This window comes from Ooceraea biroi, chromosome 12 (assembly GCF_003672135.1).
Source record: "Ooceraea biroi isolate clonal line C1 chromosome 12, Obir_v5.4, whole genome shotgun sequence".
NCBI classification, from domain to species: Eukaryota; Metazoa; Arthropoda; class Insecta; order Hymenoptera; family Formicidae; genus Ooceraea; species Ooceraea biroi.
The window spans coordinates 11,311,832-11,335,470 of NC_039517.1; the positions used below are offsets into that span (position 1 = coordinate 11,311,832).

The 23,639-nt window shown below is 32.5% G+C and overlaps 1 protein-coding gene and 2 pseudogenes across 3 annotated transcripts in view; 2 read left to right on the top strand and 1 right to left on the bottom strand.

Annotated features, from left to right (window-relative positions):
* The window catches only part of LOC105283053, a 396,978-nt gene that overhangs the window by 254,396 nt on the left and 118,943 nt on the right, over positions 1-23,639 (top strand). Inside the window, exon 2 of one of the 3 annotated variants that reach the window (XM_026974448.1) lies at positions 14,416-14,579. The exons of the other annotated variants lie outside the window; for them this stretch is intronic. The gene's annotated coding sequence lies outside the window, so the exon portion shown is untranslated. The remainder of the gene's footprint in view (positions 1-14,415; positions 14,580-23,639) is intronic. 3 annotated transcript variants of the gene reach the window in all.
* LOC113563158 lies at positions 9,781-12,095 on the top strand (annotated as a pseudogene).
* Positions 12,027-13,081, bottom strand: LOC113563159 (annotated as a pseudogene).

Here is a 23,639-nt window from a genome sequence, read left to right on the forward strand (position 1 = left end):
ATATTGAAGCGCAAGATTAGGGAACACTCTATCACATCAAAGGAATCACTAAAAAATGTTTTGATTCAAGAGTGGCAGGCAATTACTCCACAAGAATGTCGACGCTTAGTGTCGAGTTTACCAAAAAGAATAACTGCTGTTGTTAAAGCAAAAGGTTTCTCTACAAAATATTAATTTACTATAATAAATATTCCCATTTTAATCAACTGGTATGGTTTATTTAACATGAATGTAAAATAATTTAAAGTTATTGAGGTTTCATATAGGTGGCAAATATTTTTGGCCAAGGCTGTAGTTAGCAAATAATATGTACTTATTTTACAATTATTTAACATAAGCAGCTACTATTGCTAATATCCAATACAACTCATTCAAATACACTTTAAACGTTTTATTAAAATAATTCGAAGGAGCAAGGAACAAATAATAAATAATTTGAAGGAACAAGGAACAAATAATAAATAATTAATTGCACAATTAATTAACATGAACATTACAATAAGTGTTCAAATTGAGCACCATTCGCATCAATACAAATTCTTGCGCGTCGCAATAAACTTTGTTGCGCATTGCGTATCATTTCGGGAGATATGCTCGCAACTGCTTCGACAATGCGATGATGTAATTCCTCCCGATTGCGCACTGGCTCCCGATAAATAAAATTTTTTAAATGTCCCCAGAGGAAGAAATCGAGAGGAGTTAAATCGAGTGATCTCGCTGGCCAGTGTTGTGGTCCACCGCGTCCTATCCATCTATTTGGATAAGTTGCATCCAGAAAACGCCAAACATTTCTGGACGAATGCGTTGGTGCACCATCGTGTTGGTAAATCATGTTTCTTCTAATGTGCAATGGAACATTTTCTAATAAAATCGGTAAATTGTGTTCTAAAAAATCCCGATAAATTTCACCATTTACCCTAGGAGGTAGTTCAAATGGTCCAATCTGTAATAAAATAAAATTTTAAACTTATTATTCTAATAAATGTTCTAATATTATTCTAGTATTCTTTTAAGATAATGATTCAATATACAATTTTAATTTAATTACTATTACATCATATTAAACATGTTTTGAAATTGCCAATTATTAATTTTACGAAAATGTAACACACATAAAGTTAACAGAAATTTTCGTAAAATTAATAATTGGCAATTTCAAAACATGTTTAATATGATGTAATAGTAATTAAATTAAAATTGTATATTGAATCATTATCTTAAAAGAATACTAGAATAATATTAGAACATTTATTAGAATAATAAGTTTAAAATTTTATTTTATTACAGATTGGACCATTTGAACTACCTCCTAGGGTAAATGGTGAAATTTATCGGGATTTTTTAGAACACAATTTACCGATTTTATTAGAAAATGTTCCATTGCACATTAGAAGAAACATGATTTACCAACACGATGGTGCACCAACGCATTCGTCCAGAAATGTTTGGCGTTTTCTGGATGCAACTTATCCAAATAGATGGATAGGACGCGGTGGACCACAACACTGGCCAGCGAGATCACTCGATTTAACTCCTCTCGATTTCTTCCTCTGGGGACATTTAAAAAATTTTATTTATCGGGAGCCAGTGCGCAATCGGGAGGAATTACATCATCGCATTGTCGAAGCAGTTGCGAGCATATCTCCCGAAATGATACGCAATGCGCAACAAAGTTTATTGCGACGCGCAAGAATTTGTATTGATGCGAATGGTGCTCAATTTGAACACTTATTGTAATGTTCATGTTAATTAATTGTGCAATTAATTATTTATTATTTGTTCCTTGTTCCTTCAAATTATTTATTATTTGTTCCTTGCTCCTTCGAATTATTTTAATAAAACGTTTAAAGTGTATTTGAATGAGTTGTATTGGATATTAGCAATAGTAGCTGCTTATGTTAAATAATTGTAAAATAAGTACATATTATTTGCTAACTACATATCTACTGTTTGATAACTATAATTTTGTATGTAGGATATGAAATTGAGAACAGATTTCTGAAAGAAATGTCATCTGACAGCTTGCGTTTTATGTATCACAATGTATTGCGTTTCATGTATAAAAATGAATAAAAATAAAAAATGTTTACTTTGAATATTAAGAAAAAGAAAATGTTACACTGCACAATGCGCGTTTGTAGAATTATTAATAAAAGCAATCATAATCTTTGCAAGTAAGTATCTTTGTATCGATATTAACAAGAAGGGCGACAATCAGTTCTCGTCTTTAGCACTGTGCGTTGTGCCACGTCTGAGTGCGCCAACTTTAGGCGGTCTGATTCGCTAACTATAAGTACTAATAATTTAAAAACTATTATAGCCTCGACATTTTAGTATTAGAATTTTCGCCCTAAAATTACCTCAGGTATCTACCCTTAAGCGTTGATCCGAGCTTTACGGAACACCCTGTATATGTATAGAAATAGCTTGAAATCAGTCATTTTGTAAATTATTAGCGTTTATATTTTTAATCGTATATAATTGGTATTAATTTTATTAAATTAAATCTTGCAGTTTACCTAGCAGTATTCCTGTAAAAATGTAATTTCGTCGTGAGTCAATCTCTGCAAATTACAAAAGTCTAGACATTGATTGATTTTTTTCAGATCCATCTTTTAACAACTCTACTAGTTGGAACATAGAATCAAAAGTAAAATTCCATCTATTAAGAAAAAATGGATTTAAAAACTTGTTTGTCTTATTTTAAGAGAAAATTAAAGTTAAATAAAAGTATAAAAAATCATTGTACCTTGTAATAACAGAAGTCTTTAAATAAACACCACAGATTTCTTTAATTCTATCTGCTACTTGGATAGACTGGTTTTGCTGACTCCACAGTTTTGACAATTTGGCACATTTCGTTCTATATTTTTCTCTTGTACAACGAATCATTGTCTAAAGCTTTTTCCGTATCTTTCACAGCAATAAAATTCAATGTGTGACTGACACATTTACCTAAAAGTCAAGTTAGTTGTCATCGATATTTCATCAATAATGAAAAGAATAACATTTTTTAGGTCTGCACGTAAAACTTTCAATACGTGATCAGACAATTATTTATACTTAAGAGTATGACTATGTTCAACTGGCAATTGAAGTAATCTATGAACCGTCAAACCATTAATATTAAAAGTCGTAATACCAGTAGGTGCAGTAATAGCGGTATCCTTGTTCATATGTTGTTTTATCCAGAATTTAATAGTTTTAATTAAGAAACTTTTTCCAGTACCACCTTCTCCACTAATATACAATCGTAATAGTGATTGATCTGATTGTATAATACTGATAACTTTATCAAATACTCTTTTTTGATACATATTCAAGTTAACAATCATCTAACATACATCGATTTCTTTATCAATTTTATCATTAAGATTCTTAAAATCTTCCATTGCATCACCAGCTTCTATATTTTGAGCACCTATAGGATTTTTAGGATCATCTTGTGATATATGTTGTTTTTCTAAATTCTCATCTAAACATTGCTGAACTAATTGTTTTGCATTTTCAAATGCTTTTTGCAAATCTTCTAGTTTCTCATGATATTGTAAACCTTCTGTAACATATAATTTTATTTTGTGAAATGATTCTGCATAAATGTCACTTTCATTTTTAAGATCCTCTAGCGTTCGCCATGGTTGAAACATAAGCAATAATGAAAAAAAATATTTTTCTGGTTGTATATTAACATCAAACTTATAATGATTAATAAGATATTTACATTGGCGTTGTTTTATATAATAATTATGTATAAGTAAATAAAACTTCTTAATGTCCAACCATACTGGCCATGTATTTAATATTAACGTAGTCACAACGTTTCGACCATGGGTTTTGGTCCTCTTCAAGTGACAATAACTCTATTAAATGTGACGCAACGATTACTTCATAACACAAAAACTCAAATACAATTATGTGATAAATGAAAAACTTACATGTAATACACCAAAATAACGAGTAACATGAAAACAATGGCCGGTATTCATAGTCGGATCTTATATTTAAGACCGTCTTAAGCTTATCTGCAAATGCTGTATAGATCATTTCATTGGCTACGCAGTATCTGAAGATACGCTTAAGACGGTCTTAAATATAAGATCCGATTATGAATACCGGCCAATGTCAATATGTATAAGTCCATAGAAAACAAACGTGAAATATGTAACTATAAAAATCAAGAAATTACAGAAGTGTAGCAGAGACACTCAGAGGAAGAACGTTCCATCTCGACTGTTTAAGTTTCGCGCCTAGTAAGGTTATTACATAGGTGTGTTTAAAATCCGATAGATGGATATTTTATGTCTGTTAGCGTTTTTCTAGTGAATGGTATTATATTGTTTATGTTTGTTCATCTTTTGTCTATTCCGTTCCTTTTTCCGTTTTAACAACGTGTAAGCATACTCTCTGTACAGAGACGGTTGTACAATAAGAAATATTAGACTCTCTTCATCTCTTCCGTCTTTCTCACCTGATCTCCAACAAGAACTAAAAGTAAGAGAACGACGATGACTACCTTCCCTTTGCACATCATATCTTCGTAGAGATGCAGAGGACTTCCTGATTACAGTATTAGGCGAGTCAGGATCTGCAGAACTTGAATGTTCCATGGTAATTTGTTTGACAGGTGTAATAGTGAAGTTTATATTAACACAAGATTCATTTGCCATTATCGAAGATGGCTCTTTTTTGAAAATTCTCCCTTGCTCTGTGGTGTTAGCTTATGCACTTTTGTTTGTTTCTCTCCTTACAAGGTCTGGCATGAACTTGAACAAGGTGTCACATTAGATAAAGCAGACTCACTGTTTGATTCAGAATACTCTTTCTGACTTTCTCCATCTTTATTGTGTGAGGAATGATTCGTTTTATTCAGGATTTTTCCTTCTTACCAGATGTCTGCGTTTGTAGACTTTTTATTTGTTCCAATTTCCGAAGAAGTTCAGAGTGTTTATCAGATAAACCTGAATGAGAGGCTGTCCCAATAGAGATTTTACTTTCAGAGGTGGATTCATAGGATGAGTCCTTACGACTCTCTTGCAAAACAATGTTAACTTGGGTTTTCTTAGGAAATTGCTTAGATATAGAGTATTTTGGATAACCGTATGAATCTTTACATGGTGAGAGTATATAGTTCTCAAATAATAGCACTTGAGGCGGTGAAGGTTCTTTTCAAGCTTATGTTTTATCATCCTTTTGTTTTTCCTACTGTCATCAGAGTCTGATTCTGAGTCTAGTCTTGCTACTCTTCTTCTTTTCCGTAATCCTCGCCCTTCCACTTCGGATTCATAATTTGTACTTTAACGTAATTTTTACATGCCTGACTAGCCTTCAGGTAGGTGTCTGTAATAAAAGTTTAACATATTGAAACAGGAAAGTAGAATACGAAATGAGAAATATTCATATTTTGATATATCTATCTTCATAATATGTATTATGCATTGTAAGTTACAAGGTCTAAAGTTCAGACTATGTATATTTTCGTAATACTTTATTTATCATTAGTAATTTGCGCGCAATTCATGCAAGTGTAGATGAAAAATTTATTAATTTCAGTTACGCAATGTTATTTGCACCGTTATGACAATAGAGCATTTTTCTACTGAAATAAAAAGGCATAAATAATCACAAATAAGTCTATTTATATCGTTTCGCAGATGCCATTGCACTATACACTGCACAGAAGTGAAACTTACAATAATATCCTTTGATTTGAATGGGGAATTCTTTCCAATCATTTCCTGAGTCCTTCTCCTTACGTGCTAAAACTCCTGCATTCATAGTTTTGGGAGGCCATTTTATTATTCCATTCATATTTGCATCACAAAATTTCATCTATTTACTCAAGCCAACATCATACAGTATTTCATCACTATCATCACTATTATCGCTATTATTACCAGACAATTTAAACACAACAAACTGCAAAGAAAAAAGAAGCATTACAAACTAAAAAGGTAACATTTGCAAAATATCAGAGCACAGAAGATAAATCCACTAACCACATCTGAATAATTAGAAATATATATATATAAAATTGCACAGATCTGCTGCAAGCAAGAGTAACAATTCACATTCATACAATATTGAATGCACAGCAATATATAGTTCATTTTCACATCACTATTCTAACAAAACTGATTATTTGCATCCTGTATCATACAACATTCAAGGAAACAAATGAGAGTATTTTAATCGTTTTTTTCAACTAGGAAATTGCAGATATTGGTAATGTATCATATTAGATTGTATTACAGCAAAGGCTGTAATACAAAACGGTCTATAAAGAGAAGAAAAAGAATAGAGAAATACGGACACTAGAAGAAGACAAGTATGTGTATGTATGTAGGAGGAGAGGAGGAAACTAAAATTTAGTTATATACAAAAAAAGAGAACTGAAACAGCAAGAATCATTGATGAAAAAGAGGAGTAACATGCAATAGAGGAACACAGATATAAGATTCTCCATATGGAATTAGCCAACACTTAGCTTCTATATCACTTACAGGAACAATTCTTTTTTGCTCATCTTTATGAGATACTTTATAAATTCCCAGAATAGATGAAGAAAGCGGATACTGATAAAAATCTTCAGTTCTGAGAAATGCATGACTTGCATCATGACCAATCAGAAACACTCGGTCTTCTCTTTGTACTATGTTTACAATTGTAATAACTTCTCCATTGTTAATCTTAACACATGAATCCTTTCTGTTCAACTGAAGTACAATATTGTTAATGATAATTCGTCGATACTGTTGGCCACTCAGGACTTCATTGGCATAAAAATATCTCATTGAAAGTGTTATTTGATTGTCTTTTTTATCCATAATAATATCAATATTCACACTGCTCTCTATATCGCGAAATGCGGCTTGTTGTAATGATTTGTAACCAGACTTAAGAGATGCTTTGAGAGACTTTAATTTGTTTTCAAACACAAAAACACTAAAACTTTCAAGGTTTCCATTATTAATATAGCATTCTTGAGCTAAGCGAGACAGACTGTGAACATTGTAAACTACAAATTTTTGGCCATAAATTTCAATAGAGTGAGATATAAATACATTTAACAATTTTTCAACGTAATAACAAAAGGTTTGAACAAGAGATGGACTTGAAAGAATGAAAATAGCACAATGAAGCAACAAGAAATGCTTGTAAATGTTCTCATTTAAATGGTCCTTAAACACTACTATTCCATCGAAAGTAATAATCTCCTGAACTCTGTGGCCTTGTAATACTTCAGTTCATTGAAGTTTCTAGGCTTTCGATTGAAGTCCTGTGGACAAGTAGTCTTTCCTAATAGTAGCTTAGCAGATATTTTTGCCAGAGTCCTTGCATGTAACTTCCATGGCCCGTTCCACTTTTGCCAGGCCAACAGTAATCTTCTGAATACACCTAGATAGACCAAATGCATTCCGTCAAGTGGGAATTGCGATACCATGCCAATTCCTAGTTCTTCAAGCGGAGACTGATTATTATGCTTATGGCGATTTGGCTGGTCCCGATTGGTAAATGATTTATCTGTTCTTAGAGGCCCATTAAGATTGGGATAAATCATTCTATTATCCATCCATTCACCTTCTACTCTACACTTTTCACAGGCAAAATATGCACCATGTTCTACAATCCCTTTCATGAGTGAGCGAGCAGGAGCATCACAGATGAAATTCTTTATGCAAAATTCAAACCTCTGACCATTATATAAATATCCATTCTTTTGCAAGTAATGCACTTCCTTAACAAAGTGATGCAAAAATTGATGAAGCTCGGATACAACTGCACTTTTTAACAAAGTTATTGAAATGACAAAAGGCTGATTATTAGCATCGATAAGTCTACCGAAAAGTATTCTCTGAAACTTTTAAAAAGAGGAAGCCCATCTGCATTGACATTTGCATTGAATAGCAATTCTCTTATGAATTTTTAAATAATCCTCAAGATTCATGGAATTCAAATTTGCAGTAATACTTTTGTACCAAAGTTGACCTCCATTAATTTGAGAAATTTGGATGCTTGAAGGAGTATCAATGTCTTATATGAGACAGGAATGTTAGGGAACAAAGGTTTCAGTGCAACTAGCAGTGAGTCAAGTTTTCGCATGGAAAGTAAACCACTCTCCAAAGCCCAAATACGTAATACTTTAATGAGATAAGTTTCTTCCTCCTCCTTATTTTCAAAGTAAAGTTTAATTTGGTTATAATCAGGATTTTCATCAAAATTTGCAGATCCAGTAGATTCTGAATCATCACTATCATGCTCATTACTACTATTACTGAAATGATCACTATCAATATTATCACTTGAATGATTACTATCATTAGTATTATAATTGTCATTATGACCATCATTCCCATCTTCACTTCTGTCTATATCTATGTATTCTTCATCTAACCTACGTAATACATCTACATTGCTGGAAACTGCTGCAATACAATCTTCTTGCACTTCACTTTCCTGAGTAATGCTATCTGCATTTCGATTCTCATCATCTGAACTAGAATAGTCTTCAACTAAATCAATGAAAGATTTATGATAAATCGAAGAAATCTTTTCAAGTCTTGCTCTTATGTGCTCTGCTCTGTTAACCTTTCTCTCAAGAGTTCTCTTAAAATATCTGATCTTAAAGAACAATTGAAAAGAATATACAGGGTGTCTCGTAAGTCGAGGTCAATCGCTCAGGAGATGAATAGGGACCCAAAAACAAAAGAGAAAGTTGATATGAACGTAGGTCCGGAGATGCGTTGTTTTCCAGTTATCGCCATTTTTATGTTGAAATTTGAAATTACTTTGCTTTTGACATTTTTGTCAAAATTGAAACAAGAGATGGTTTTTATGAGGTTATAACATAATTAAAATCAAATAAAAGTTGCAGGCTGCTTTAGCACTACCCAAGATGCACTACGTGGAAGTACAGCCCGTTTAGCATCCCTTGGCAGAGATCAGGACCCCACAGTTCGTCACTCCTGTAGTATTTAGTGATTCCAAACACTCTCTGCCGCGCGCGCGCGTGTGTGTGATAATATGAAAATTATATAAGGTGTTCGAAATGAACTCCTGCAAGCAAAGCAATTTCAAATTTCAACATAAGGATGGCGATAACTCAAAAACAACGCATTTCCGGACCTATGTTTATATCAACTTTTTTTCTTGTTTTTGGGTCCCCATTCATCTCTTGAGCGATTGATCGCGACGGGACACCCTGTATATTAATATACATAGAGAAATAGAAAATTATAACTTATAAATTATATTACAATCATTAAAAAGGAAAATAATGAATAGGTTACTTGTAAGAAAATAAATAATCCTATCTGATGAAATGATATAGAACAAGCAATACATGATACACATCATACATTTTTGATACAGCAGAGAAAATTTGAATTCCCATTAATTTATTTATATAATACAGGCGAATGATTATGGCGAAGGAATAGTCGGACTCCTCGGACCTCAAAAAATATGAACTTTGATAAAAATATTAACCCTAAAATTCAGATCCTTAACACAATCATAAAAATTGAATACTTATCTTCACCAAAATATACTCTTAACCCTACATAATTGTTTCTATTAGAGACATAAAACATTATACAAAACAAAGAAATAATAATACACAAATTAATGTAAAATATAATAATTAAATTAAAATTAACTATTATAAACACAAACACAAACAGCACCAAAATTTTTATCATACCCCGCCTCCTTCTTTATTATAATAATACACCCGCCCTGCATAAATAACAAAAAATTCATAAGGTCCTGCTTTTTAAAATTTATTTAAATTAAATAAATTATAATAATCATCTCCATGATAACGAATGATCCTAACTAAAATGCCCATTCCCAAAACTCTCTCACAAACCCTAAACACAAGATATAAAATAAAAATAACCTCTAAATTTCTATGTAAAAATTTCGAAAACAAAAATAACCACTCTTATAACAATTAATTCTATAATAATTAATATTAGCAAAAAATACTTATACCTTAATACCAATATAATTTTAGATAAAAAGCATAATTGCAAATAAATAAACATATCAATATAGATCATTAAGCTTTATAGTTTAAATTCTAAAACATTAATTTTGTAAATTAATATTATAATAAATTCTTTATTTGAGCTAATTCAAAAAAACATTTTTTACACCTAAATGTACCATTAATCTCCAAAATTAATATTCTAATTAAACTAACTTTTGGTACTTTTCCCCTTGTAAGACAAATAAAAAATTATTATATATTTATGTCTAATTCTTCAATACTTTATTTTCTAATTTGAACACTTATAATAATAATTTCCTTCTCAATTCTTCTATACTCCCTTCACCCTATCATCTTAATCCTGATTATTATCTCATTTAATATCTTATTAATCATTAATATAACCATACTAGAACCTTTTTACCTCTTACCAATTATGTTTTTTATCATTATAATCAGAGGCTTATTAATTATTTTCATATACTTCTCAAGACTTATTTCCAATGAAAAAAATCCCACATTTTCACTTAACCCTAAGGCAAGGCTCCTTCTCATTTTAACAATATTTATTTTTACCTCGTCCCTTACAGCTACCCTCAATTACCATGAAATAATTAGCTCAATATCCCAAGAACTCAGTAATAATCTAGTACATCACAGATCTTCAACCTACTTTCAAAATAAATCAATCTTCCTCTACTACCCCCCTATAAACAACCTAATCCTTATTAGAATATTATTCCTACTAATTACCCTATTCACGATTATTAAAATTTGCGCGCCCAAAATAAGGACAATACGAAAATTAAATTAAATTCTTAATATTTAATGATTTTGCCCCAACTAGATCTATTCGACAAACACTATGAATAAAAATTTTTTAACTACAATTAATAAAAATTTAATTAAATTACCCACCCCCATTAATATCTCCTTCTGATGAAACTATGGGTCATTACTAGGACTATTTATACTAATTCAATTTGCCAGAGGGTTTCTCCTCTCTATTCACTACTGCCCCAATATCGATTACGCATTCCACAGAATAATTCATATCATACAAAATGTCAATCACGGTTGAATGATCCATAACATACATATTAATGGATCATCAATATTCTTCATTTGTATATATATTCATATAGGGAGAGGAATTTATTATCACTCATTTAATTTAAAATATACATGATAAGTGGGAGTTAATATTTTTATTATTTCCATGGCTACTGCTTTTTTGGGCTACGTTCTCCCCTGAGGTCAAATATCTTTTTGGGGGGCGACAGTAATTACTAACTTAGTAACAACAATCCCATTCCTAGGTTCTATAATCTTTGAATGACTTTGAGGGGGATATTCTATTAATAATGCCACATTAAACCGGTTTTTCTCATTCCATTTCATTCTGCCTTTTATTATTATTATTATAATCATAATTCACCTTTACTTCCTTCACTTATCGGGCTCAAATAACCCCTTAGGTGTAAACAGAAACTACAATAAAGTCCCCTTTCACATTTATTTTACTTTAAAAGATCTCCTAGGGTTCCTTCTCCTCCTTGTATTATTCACCAACATCAACCTTCAATACCCATACATTTTCAGAGATCCCGATAACTTTACTCAAGCTAATCCTATGGTTACACCTACTCATATTCAACCTGTGTGGTATTTTTTATTTGCCTACGCAATTTTACGCTCCATCCCAAACAAGTTAGGAGGGGTTTTAGCACTCTTAGCCTCAATTTTTATCTTATATATTTACCAGAAATAAAATCCAAAATAAAATCCAATAGATTCTACCCACTCAACCAACTTCTTTTTTGAATGTTTGTAAATAACTTCATTATACTAACTTTCATGGGAAGACAAATCATTGAATACCCTTATATCAACATCTCCCAAATTCTATCAGTAAGATATTTTACATTCTTAATCATAAATTACATTACATTTGAATCATGAGATTTTATTATAAACACATATTAATATAATTTTACTCTCTTCTCTCCCCCTTTTTTTCTCTCGTAAACTAATAAGTTAATGAACTTGAACAAGTTTATGTTTTGAAAACATACTATAGAAATTTAAATTTTCTATTAACTTTTAACTCCTTAACACTAAAAAATGAACATTAAAATAAATTTGAATCCAAAAATTATCGCTAAATATCTTAAAATCAAAGGTAGAATAATCTTTCAACACATAAGCATTAAGGAATCATAACGAATCCGGGGGAGAACGCCGCGCATATAAATAATTGCACCTACCAAAATAATAAATCTAAAAGTAAATATCACACTCATAAGTAATAAGTTCGTAAAAAATAACAAAATAATAAAACAGAAAAACATAATTACCCCATACTCCCCTAAAAAAATTAAAGCAAACCCATCTCTAAAATACTCAATATTAAACCCGGACACCAACTCAGACTCCCCCTCAATTAAATCCGAGGAAGTTCGATTTGTCTCCGCTAAAACCCTAACGAAAAATATCAGAAACACGGGAAATAAGATAATTAAATTCCATATATAAACCTGCCAGACAACAAGAGCAGTTATCCTAAACCCCTCCCTTAAAATTACCACGCAAAACACAATCAAAATAAATCTAACCTCATAAGAAATAACTTGAGCAATTAATCGAATTACCCCTAACATAGAATAAGAAGAATTCGATCTTCATCCTATCATTAACAACATATACCTTCTTAACTTATCAATAAAAATATTAATAACATTGAATAATTCATATAATAAATATTAGTAACTCACGGTACAATTAATCAAAGCAATAATATTACAATCAATATTATACTCGGAGAAATATAATACATGAAATAATTAGATTTAAAAACAATCAAAATCTCTTTCCTTAGCAACTTCATAGCATCCCTCAGGGGTTGGAGGAATCCTCCAACCCCTACTTTATTAGGACTTTTTCGGTATTGAATATATCTTAAAACCTTACGCTCTAATAAAGTTAAATAAGCAACCCCCACTAACACTAAATTCAAAACCATTAAAACCCTTAAAACATCTATAAAAATGTAAATTTTTAAATCTAAAAAAATTATTGTCTATATCTACTAATAAGAATATATCCTTAAATTCTAAATTTAATACACTAATCTGCCAAAACAATTAAATTCATAAAAAATTCAATCAATAATAATAATTATTTATCCTCACCTTTCTTATTTTATTAACCCTTCTAAATAAAATCTATATTCCAAGTATAAAGTCCTTTCGTACAAAAATACCCTTAATTTCCAATAGATAGAAACCGATCTGGTTTACGCCGATCTGAACTCAAATCATGTAAGATTTTAATAGTCGAACAGACTACCAAATTAAATATCTACACTTAACTTTCATCTTAATTCAACATCGAGGTCACAAACATCTTTATCAATATGAACTCTCCAAAGAATATTATGCTGTTATCCCTGAGGTAATTTATTCTTCCCCCCCGGGGGGCTAAAGGATTAAAGTAGATAGGCGGGAGGGGGTGCCTATATGATAGTACATGATATTTTGCTTTGTAATTCTTTATGTATTTAAAAAGTTGTTTAGGGTGTTATTAGCATTATTAATAAATTTGGAAAAATTAAAATTGAGGTTGTTTTAAAGAAAAACAGCAAATTTGAAGAATTTATTTTAATGTTAAATTAGTATTAATGATATATAATTATTTATATAAATATAAAATTTAAATTATCAAATATATAATAATTAAATTCTTATATAACATTAATTGATATATTAATATTTAAAAACTTATATTTTGATATATAATTAATATTAATTAATATTTAATGTTCCTATTAAATGTTAAATTAAAAAATAATGGAAGAAAAATATAACATTATGATATATAATGAATTTGATTATATTAATATATAAAATCTTAATTATCACAAATAACGTATATGATAATTGATTAAATATTATAGTATCAGATTTTATATAATCTTATTTATTAATACAAATAAGTGTTTTTTTCAAAATACTTGGCGCTGCTAAATCGAATCAAAAATTGTCTTAGTATTGAAATAATCTAAAGATTACAATAATTTCCTTAAACTCTAAATTACATAACACCTCGCTGAAATACATATATATATATATATATATATATATATATATATACAATGTAGTTAAACTTATTCTGTGCTTAATTCTAATGTCACACACATACACACACATGCACGCATTCACAAGAGAAAGAAAGAGAACGAGGCAATGAACATAATGATTCGGTTTAGCAGCGCCAAGTATTTTGAAAAAAACACTTATTTGTATTAATAAATATATTTCTATGTATTAAAATATTTATTCGGATAAAAATATCTGCTTAATATTATTATGTCCTTTATTTTTTAATATCAAAGGCTAGTATTCATAGTCCATTCTTATTTCCAGACGATCTGAAGTAATGTCTTAAGATGCTAATACGACTGACCACTCTAGGCTCAAATTTACTATTGAAAAGGAAAGTAATTATTGTTTGAATTTTTTGGATACCACGATTATTAAAGAGAATGGAAAATTAATTACAAATTGGTATCAAAAACCGACGTTTTCAGGTCGGTATATTAATTACTTTTCCAACTACCCAGTTAAACACAAAATTAGTGTAATAACAGGGTTAGTTGACCGAGCGATTCTTTTGTCTAATAAGAAGTTCCATACATCTAATTTAAAATTTGTCAAAGATGTTTTAAGTAATAATTGTTACCCTGAACATTTTATCAATAGACATGTTAAAAGAAGACTAAGAACACTTAATTATAATGACGCCTATAATAATGACATAAATAAGATTTACGAAGGGAATAGTAATGAAAAGAAAACAAGTATTGATTCTGATGTTAAATTTATTGCGATTCCGTTTGTCAGAGGTGTAAGTGAGCATGTGGAACGATTGTTAAGAATATTTAAGTTGAGTGTGGTCAATACTGTTCCGAAAAAGTTAGATCTAATTATTAGACGTGTGAAAGATAAAATTGAGAGAGGTCTACGGATGGGTTTAGTTTACAAAATTGACTGTTTAAATTGCGACGCAAGTTATATAGGTCAAACCAAGCGACATCTCGACACTAGACTGAAGGAACATAGAGATGACATTAAAAAGCATTTCAGCAATCATTCGGTGGTTAGTAAACATAGATTAACTAAGGAACATGATTTTGATTGGGACAATAAAAACATTTTACATTATGAGCCTAATAATAGAAAAAGAGAGATTGCTGAAATGTTTTTTATAAAGAAGAGTCCAAATACTATCAATCTAAAACGCGACACAGAGAACTTATCCGAAATATACGATGTTATTGTGGAAAACACATAATTTTCTTGTTTTGCTGGGTAGTCGTGAGTTGACTTGCGATGTGTACAGACGTTTCTGTCACCTTGTCTGCTCATGTTTAGTCATTTTCTGGCAGTACGTTCAATATAATGTTCTTTTGTGAATTTTATGTATTTGTCTTTATAGTTTTTATTTACAGGAAATGACTTTATTATAGTATTGTATACACCCGAAGAGGGCCTGAAGTTAGGCCGAAACGTTGTGTATTTATTGAAATATATTGAGCCAGAGTTGGTCGAGTAAAATTGAGGTTTTATTACTTTGAAGTTCACCTGGCGGTTTGGAATTGTTGTCTCGATTGACTAGTGAATAGATCTTTTTAAGTCCTACAACGTTTGTATGGGCAACGCTAATGCTGACGGTAAACAGTAAAATACTAGAAAGAAAACTTCAATGTCTGATAAAAAGCGAGTTATTATCATTGATCCGTCAAAGGTTTAACCTGAGTTTTCGGGATAAGAAGGGCGTTTTAGAAAAAATGTTTCAAACAAAAGTTACTTACTTTTCGATGGAGAATCAGAATCTGCAATAACAAGTTGGGGTTTCAATTTAAAAAAACAAAGTTAACCTTCACATGTCCTTGACACGTTCACTCAAGGTCAAACCAATGACACCATCTTATGCCCCTTTTCAAACCAAACAACTTTTGTCTGAAACATTTTCAATACATCAATATTTTCTAAGATAATTGACCGTTCCGGAACTTTCGGCCCGCACTGTATATATCCATTATACGTAGTAAAGTAGGTTAATTCATGTATAACATCAAAAGTTTTAAATCGAAATATTGCGTGGAGCATTGAGACACTCTAAAGCGACACCGATCGATGCTACAAAGGTTCCTATCGACAGCAGAAGAATTCGATATGGGAGATCTGTCCGGCCAAGGGATAAACACCAAATTTTAAACATCCTCCTTGCATCATTTACTTCATGACACAAAGATGACTCCCACTCTTTTGACTAATAAACAAAGATCAAGAGCAACGAATCTTCAATCAGTATTCATCGATCTCTCGGACAGTTAACACATCCTCGTTGTCGGAAAGCCGGTTCTGCGCCAAATGGTTCGACACGTATATACGCTATATATTTCGCAACGTTCTGTTTCACTTCGTCAATGTTATTCTTTGATATTGGAGTTTTTGAAAGATCTTTAACGAATCGATTTCGACTATCTAGAAGATCAAATATGTTATTCATCATTCTGCAAAAAGTAGCAGTTGGAACGGCTGTTTTGAATTGTTTTTCTTTAATGTCAAATTCCAACCAGTTTACAGCATCAACTATTACTGAACATTTGAGCAGTTAGGCGTACATTCATATTTACGCTGTTCCAATTTAAATGTCGACGTTTGGTTGCAGCATGCAATATGATTTCCTCTTGGTATTTCGACTAGTAGTTCTAACTAGTGATAATCAATGACCTCGCCATTGTGATCCAAGATCTTTTGTGTTGCAAACGCATTTCTACAAAGTTTAATTATATGACTTGCATCGAGCAATACCGAAACAGACTCATCCGATACTGGATGGGGAAATTTGATTTCAGAAATGCAACTTCGGATGTTATACGTGCACCCAATTTGTTGGCCATTGCCAGATTTCATGCTGCCCCATCGAAAGTCAGAGAAAGCACTTTTACATCAATTTCATGCAGTATTCTGAGGCACTCTGTAACTAACTTACAATTAGCGCCATTCCAAGCCATTCAAACTGGTAATCAAAAAGTAACCGAGCAAAACGTGCTAGTGAGCATTTACTACGTTAAGAAGAAATACCAAAGCTTCTGTTGCTTATGGAAGAAAGTCACTCGTTTGCATTTCAGTGTCAAAATTAACATAGCCATGCATCACTTTTCTATTTCTAATGTAATGTACAAGGTGTCCCATGGGAAGTTACTGAAACTAATCAGCTGTCATTTTTAAACGTATGCAGTTATTGAAAAAACAAAAATTGCGTTGGAAAGAGGAAAGTCTGCAGTTTTTAATGGGTATAAATAAAATTTAGCAAAATGTTTGTATATCAGTTTATTTTATTAATGAAAAATATGCTAATAATCAAGTAAGCTAATGATAAATATTTTCAAAGTGTACACCATCTGAATTTGTACAAAAATCAATTCTTTTACGAAAACTCGTGAAAACTTTTTCTAACATGTCGTCTTTAATGTTGCTGACGACCTTTTTACTAGCTACTACTAAATCTGACACTGTTTCTGGATTTCCGGCATAACAATGGTCCTTAATGTATCCCCAAAGAAAGAAGTCACATGGATTTAAATCCGGCGAGTATGGTGGCCATTCTAGCCCCCCCTGGGCAAATTTGGGGTATCCCAGACCGATGACTTGATTGCCATAAACTTTATGGATTGTTTCGAAGACCTTCTGGGTTCGATGTGGTATCGCTCCATCCTGCATGAAATGAAATCCTCTGACCAGGCCTCTTTTTTTGCATGAGGGAAGAATTATGTTTCGAGAAGCTGCTTGTAACTTTCACCAGTGACTGTTGATTCGAAGAATTGCAGATAAATTCCTTTTACCGAGATCGCAGCCCATGCTGTTATTTTTTATCGATGTAAAGGTTTAGCCAGGGAAACGTTGGGATTTTCCGACCCCCAAAATCTATAATTTTGTTTATTAACATAACCATTTAGCCAGAAATGTGCTTCGTCCGTGTAAATGATCAATTTTGCATCAAGTTCTCCATCTTCAAACATTCCATTTATCGTCTTGCAGAATTCCACACGTTTCGTCATAGCGCGTTTGGTTAGCAATTGATACGATGTTATTTTATAGGGATGCATTTTCAGGAAATGTTTTAAAATCCTGTGTAACGTTGTTTTGGATATTTCAAGAGCTTGGGCAGCTTTCCGAATGGAAGAATTTGGATTCTCTTCAAAATACTTCTTAATATTTTCAATGTTTTCTTCTGCAGCTACAGACACAGAAGGACCTGGCAGATCATGTCTACGGTCTTGGATAGTTCCATACTGCATAAAATTATTGATAATTCTGATAAAAATAACACAAAACATTATTTTAATGCAGATTTATTGCCAAAAAATGGAGTGACGTAACGCATACGTTTAAAGAAATAATAAATTCTAACCTTTTCAGCGTGTTTTCGCTCTTAACTTTATGTGTTCCGTATTTAGTACGAAACTCCCTGTAAGCATTGCTATAAACTTTTCCTCTGGAAAAGAAGCACTCGACAAGATAAATCTTTTCTTCCGTCGTCAGATTACTCATTTTGACGCGCACGGACTTGCATCTACCACAACCAGAATAAAACTGCGGACACTCGGATGAACGACCGTTAACCGTAAGACCCTTTCTGAAGTCATGGAGGGGAGAACCAATCGTTTACTTTTAGCAACTTCCCATAGGACACCCTGTAAATGTTTTCGTATAGCCATTTCGTCTATTATCAGAGCACACACTGTTTCTTAGTTAACCTTTTTGTTTTCGGAAGCTGTAATTTTTAAAACTTCAAATGCTTCTTTCATGAAACCAGAACGACCATCTACATGCTGATACCGTTTTCTTAGAGTGGATGGGGTAGGCCATTATGAAAAGTTTTTCGTACATAATCATAAGCTTTAGATGAATAAAATTGTAACGTTAAGGCGAAACTTCTTACAAGTAAACCTACGGAAGTGTCACTCTCCGATTTTTCTGAAATTTGGATATGTTATAATACATGAAAAACTAAGGGACACGTTTTTTTTTAGCGTCGGAAAAACATATTTAGGAGGTGAAACGACCCCCCAAAATGGGGGGGTAAAATGGAAAAATTGCGATATCTTTGAGACCAGTGAAGCGATTTTAATGATTTTTGGTATGAAAGTATCTTTCGATAGAAGACGAAAATCGGCCTAGGTATGTTGGAAGGGGAGTGAAAATTCAAAATCTTATTAAATACTCATGGTATAAAAGTGGGTATATAAAAAAAAACCGTTGGAATTTGATAATCCCGTTGATTTCTGTTTTAAAAATTGTGAGACATCTTGCGGGTTCTGCACTGTGTGTGCAGTAATAAGATGTGCTTGGTGCAAAAAATCTTTGTGCATAATACATTTTTTTAACGAATATCATGTATGCAAAACTTTCAAAAAATGATTTAATTGTTAAATCAGCCATTTATAAAATAAAAGTAATAATAAAAAAATTAATGAAATAAAAACACAACAAAAATTAGAACGACAAAAAAAATAATAAAATTGAAATAACAAAAAACATCTTTCGTTACCTGTACATAAGCGTTCTAACAATGAATCGTGTTCTGACACACTTACAGAAAATAGTGAGAGGCAAGGGGACTCACTCTAATCATTTTTCATTTCATTTTTTAGCTACATTATGTAAACAATTTTGTTATAAACGATTAATATTTTTAACATGTTTAATTCACTTCACATAACTAACAATAAATGTCAAAAGTTGATTTTATTGTATTTTGAAAGTCGCATGTCGAGTTACTGTCTATTCAAGTAATTTTTCGAATTTTCGTCCGCCATATTGGATCCGCCATATTGAATTTTGAAAATCTGATTTCAGATTCGGATTCAGCGACTTAAAAAACCAATATATTAAAAAGATCGAACAGTTAAAAAATATAGTTTCACAAGGTGTTTCATGCGCAATGCCAAACAAACGCGGCAATTTAGGGATTGTTTACCCCCCAAATATTTATATAAAACAAAACAAAAAAATACGTGTTCCTTAATTAGCTTTCCTCTTGAAGTTTTAATAGATTTTACTTCGATTAGATCAAAACTGATTTTTTGCAGCAAGAAATTGGTCACTTTAGGGGTAGTTCACCCCCTAATTTTCACTCCCCTTCCAACATACCTATGCCGATTTTCGTCTTCTATCGAAAGATACTTTCATATCAAAAATCATTAAAATCGCTTCACTGGTCTCAAAGATATCGCAATTTTTCCATTTTACCCCATTTTGGGGGGTCGTTTCACCCCCTAAATATGTTTTTCCGCCGCTAAAAAAAATACGTGTCCCTTAGTTTTTCATGTATTATAACATATCCAAATTTCAGAAAAATCGGAGAGTGACACTTCCGTAGGTTTACTTGTTAGTTCAGGAGAAATTTCGAGACTCACAAGGAAGGTATCCCAGGTGTCCCTCTCCGATTTTAATGAAACTTGGTAGGTTTGTAGAGGAGGTCAAAATATTCGATCCGTGTTTTTTTTTATTGGCAACGAAACATGTTTAAGGGATGAAATCAACCCTCGAAAATCGATGAAATTTTCGTTTTTCGGCTATAACTTCTGAACAAAGCATGATAGCGCAATTTTGTAAATATACAAAATGTACAGAATTTCGAAAGCTATCTACTGACATAAAACTTAATTTTTTTGCATAAAAAAATACGAGTTCTAGAACTCACCTTTTTTATTTTTCCACTAATAAACATGAAATTTTTCTATTGGAGAGGTTTTATTTATAAGAAAACGTGTAATAATGCATGGGGACTCACGTAAATCAAGCATCTCAAAGGGATAAAAGCCCCGCCACGTCCACGTTGTTCATCCTGGATAATGCTAAGCACTGGAGAATGCGTCTCTCGAGCTGGTGAACCATCAAACGGAAGTTTGAACAGAAGAGCATTAGTCCAGATAATGGAGAGAAACAACACACGTGCACACACACAGGTGGAGATTTGGAGTCACAAAGTACGCACACTGTACTTATGGGCGTGGAAGCTTTTTACTTACATTATAAACTTTGAAACACTGTAACTCAGCGAAAAATGGTCCAATTTCAAAAAACGAAAAACCGTTGTATTCCTTTCATTGTCAGCTACAACTTTTATTTCGAGAAAAAAATCGACTTCCATTTACAAAACTCGCCGTCATGAAGAAATCTCGAAAGTGGCGCCATCTGCGAACAAATTGATATCGCTGTTTTGTGTCCCCCCCCCCCGAGGTCAAACAACTTTTGTAGGAAACATTTTTTTGTTTAAGGCATAAGAAAAGAAATATTTGGGGTGGGACATTAAAATGGCCCATCCTGTATATCGTCTGTAGAGGTCGCCCTGGAGGAATCTTTGTACAGCCTCGCAGCCGGCATTGCAAATTGGCGGACGTTCTTCTACTTCCAAATTTCGTCTAAATTGAAAAATTGATATATTTTCTCATTATTTATGAATTCCCATCGTCGATAACCCAAAGAGATAAGAAAAAAGTCGAAAATTGACAAAATAGTAAAGCTTAGAAAATAAAAATACGATGTTGAGATAAATTTTTGAACTTCTTCATGCAAAACAATTGTTCAACTTAATGTTTTATGAATCTTAAAGGTTCATCGCCGATTGTTTGTTATTAAGGAGTTAAATACATTGGAGCAAGTCATTTGGTTGAATAGTTTTGCTGTAATCATGCCCGCCAATTCGGAAAAAGTAGTTTCGAGAAAAACACGTTTAAAGTTAGAAGTATGAAAAACTTATAATGTTTGGAAACTTATAGCTAATTTGTTATTCCAGGTCTATATATTAGACCTTTTGCTTCCTCAAACAATTCATTGTTTGCTAATTGTTCTTGCCTGCGAAACGTTCTGGCCTCTTTTTCAATTCTCTGAATCATGTCTTCTCGAGTTGTGATTGACATTTAAAAACTGTCATGTACGAGCGCGAACCCACAACTAAGGAAATTCACGTAAATCAATCACCCCAAAGCTTGATGAAAGCCTCGTCACGTGCACGTCGTTCATCCTGGGTAATAATAAGCGCGGCAAAATGCATGTCAATCAGCCTGGAGCTGGTTGACTATCAAATAGAATCAGTCCAGGACAGGATAACGGATAGGAACAACATACACGCAGATGCACAGGCACGCGCGTACACACACACACACACACACACACGCGCGCGCGCGCGCGCGCACAGAGTGGGGGGGGTGAGAGTGGTTTGGAGGCACAAAATACACACACTGTATGGGGATGGAAGCTTTTTACTTAAATTATAAAATATTATACTTTGGAACGCTGTAATTCACTGAAGAATGATCCAATTGCAAAAAACAGAAAACCATTATATTCATCTCATTGTCAGCTGCAACTTCCATTTTGAGAAAAAAATTGACTTCCATTTAAAAAATGGCCGCCATGATAAAATCTCTAAAGTGGCGCCATCTACAATTAAAGTGATAATATCATCATCTTGCCCCCTCGAAGCCATACAACTTTTGTTTGAAACAACGTCATATCGAAATATTTGACTGACAAATATAAAATGGGACACCCTGTATATATACGTATACATACATACATATATACATAATATAATTTATATAATATATAATATACAGGGTGCTCCCGGATTAAATAGCCAAACTGAAAATATAGATTCAAAATCTCAAAACAAAACAAAATTTTCCTCTGGAAGTATGCTCGCAAACGCTTCATTCAAGAGATATTGACTTCTGAAGTTCGGATACTTGTTGATGAGTTTTGATCGAAATGCTGCAATATGACGGCGTATTCATGGCTAGCAGTGTTAGCATTTGTTTATGGTGCGAACAAAAACCTATAAATGATCTTTGATCTTCGAAATAAAAAAAGGAGACAATAAAGCTCCGTCCATTTATACCAAATAATCGTTAGCAGTGATGCCAGAAATGGGATGCGGTAGCTTTGAGTAAGGGATGGAGTGGGGATGGTTTCTCCGAGAACCGACATTACACATAGATAGTGTGCGGCGCGAAACCATCCCCACTCCATATCTCACCCAATGCTACCGCATCCCATTTCTGGCATCACTACTAACAATTATTTAGTATAAATGGACGGAGCTTTTTATAGGTTGTTGTTCGCACCATAAGCAAATGCTAACACTGCTCGCCGTGAATACGCCGTCATATTGCAGCATTTCGATCAAAACTCATCAACAAGTATCCAAACTTCAGAAATCAATATCTCTTGAATGAAGCGTTTGCGAGCATACTTCCAGAGGAAAATTTTGTTTTGTTTTGAGATTCTGAATCTATATTTTCAGTTTGGCCATTTAATCCGGGAGCACCCTGTATATACAGAGTGTTCAAGAAGTCCTGGGCCACCAAAAGATTTCAAAAAATACGTAGGTTCGGAAAAAATGTTTCATAAAAAAGTTGTAGGGTATTAAGTGACGCATCATATAGTAATATTAGTATGACCTTGAATAGCGTTGTCAAGGTCATGTGAAGGTCATCTTCAATTTCTTAAATGAGAACTCTCATTTTTTATTAGATATTCTTATAGCTTACATCGAGAGCTTTTCAAAACAC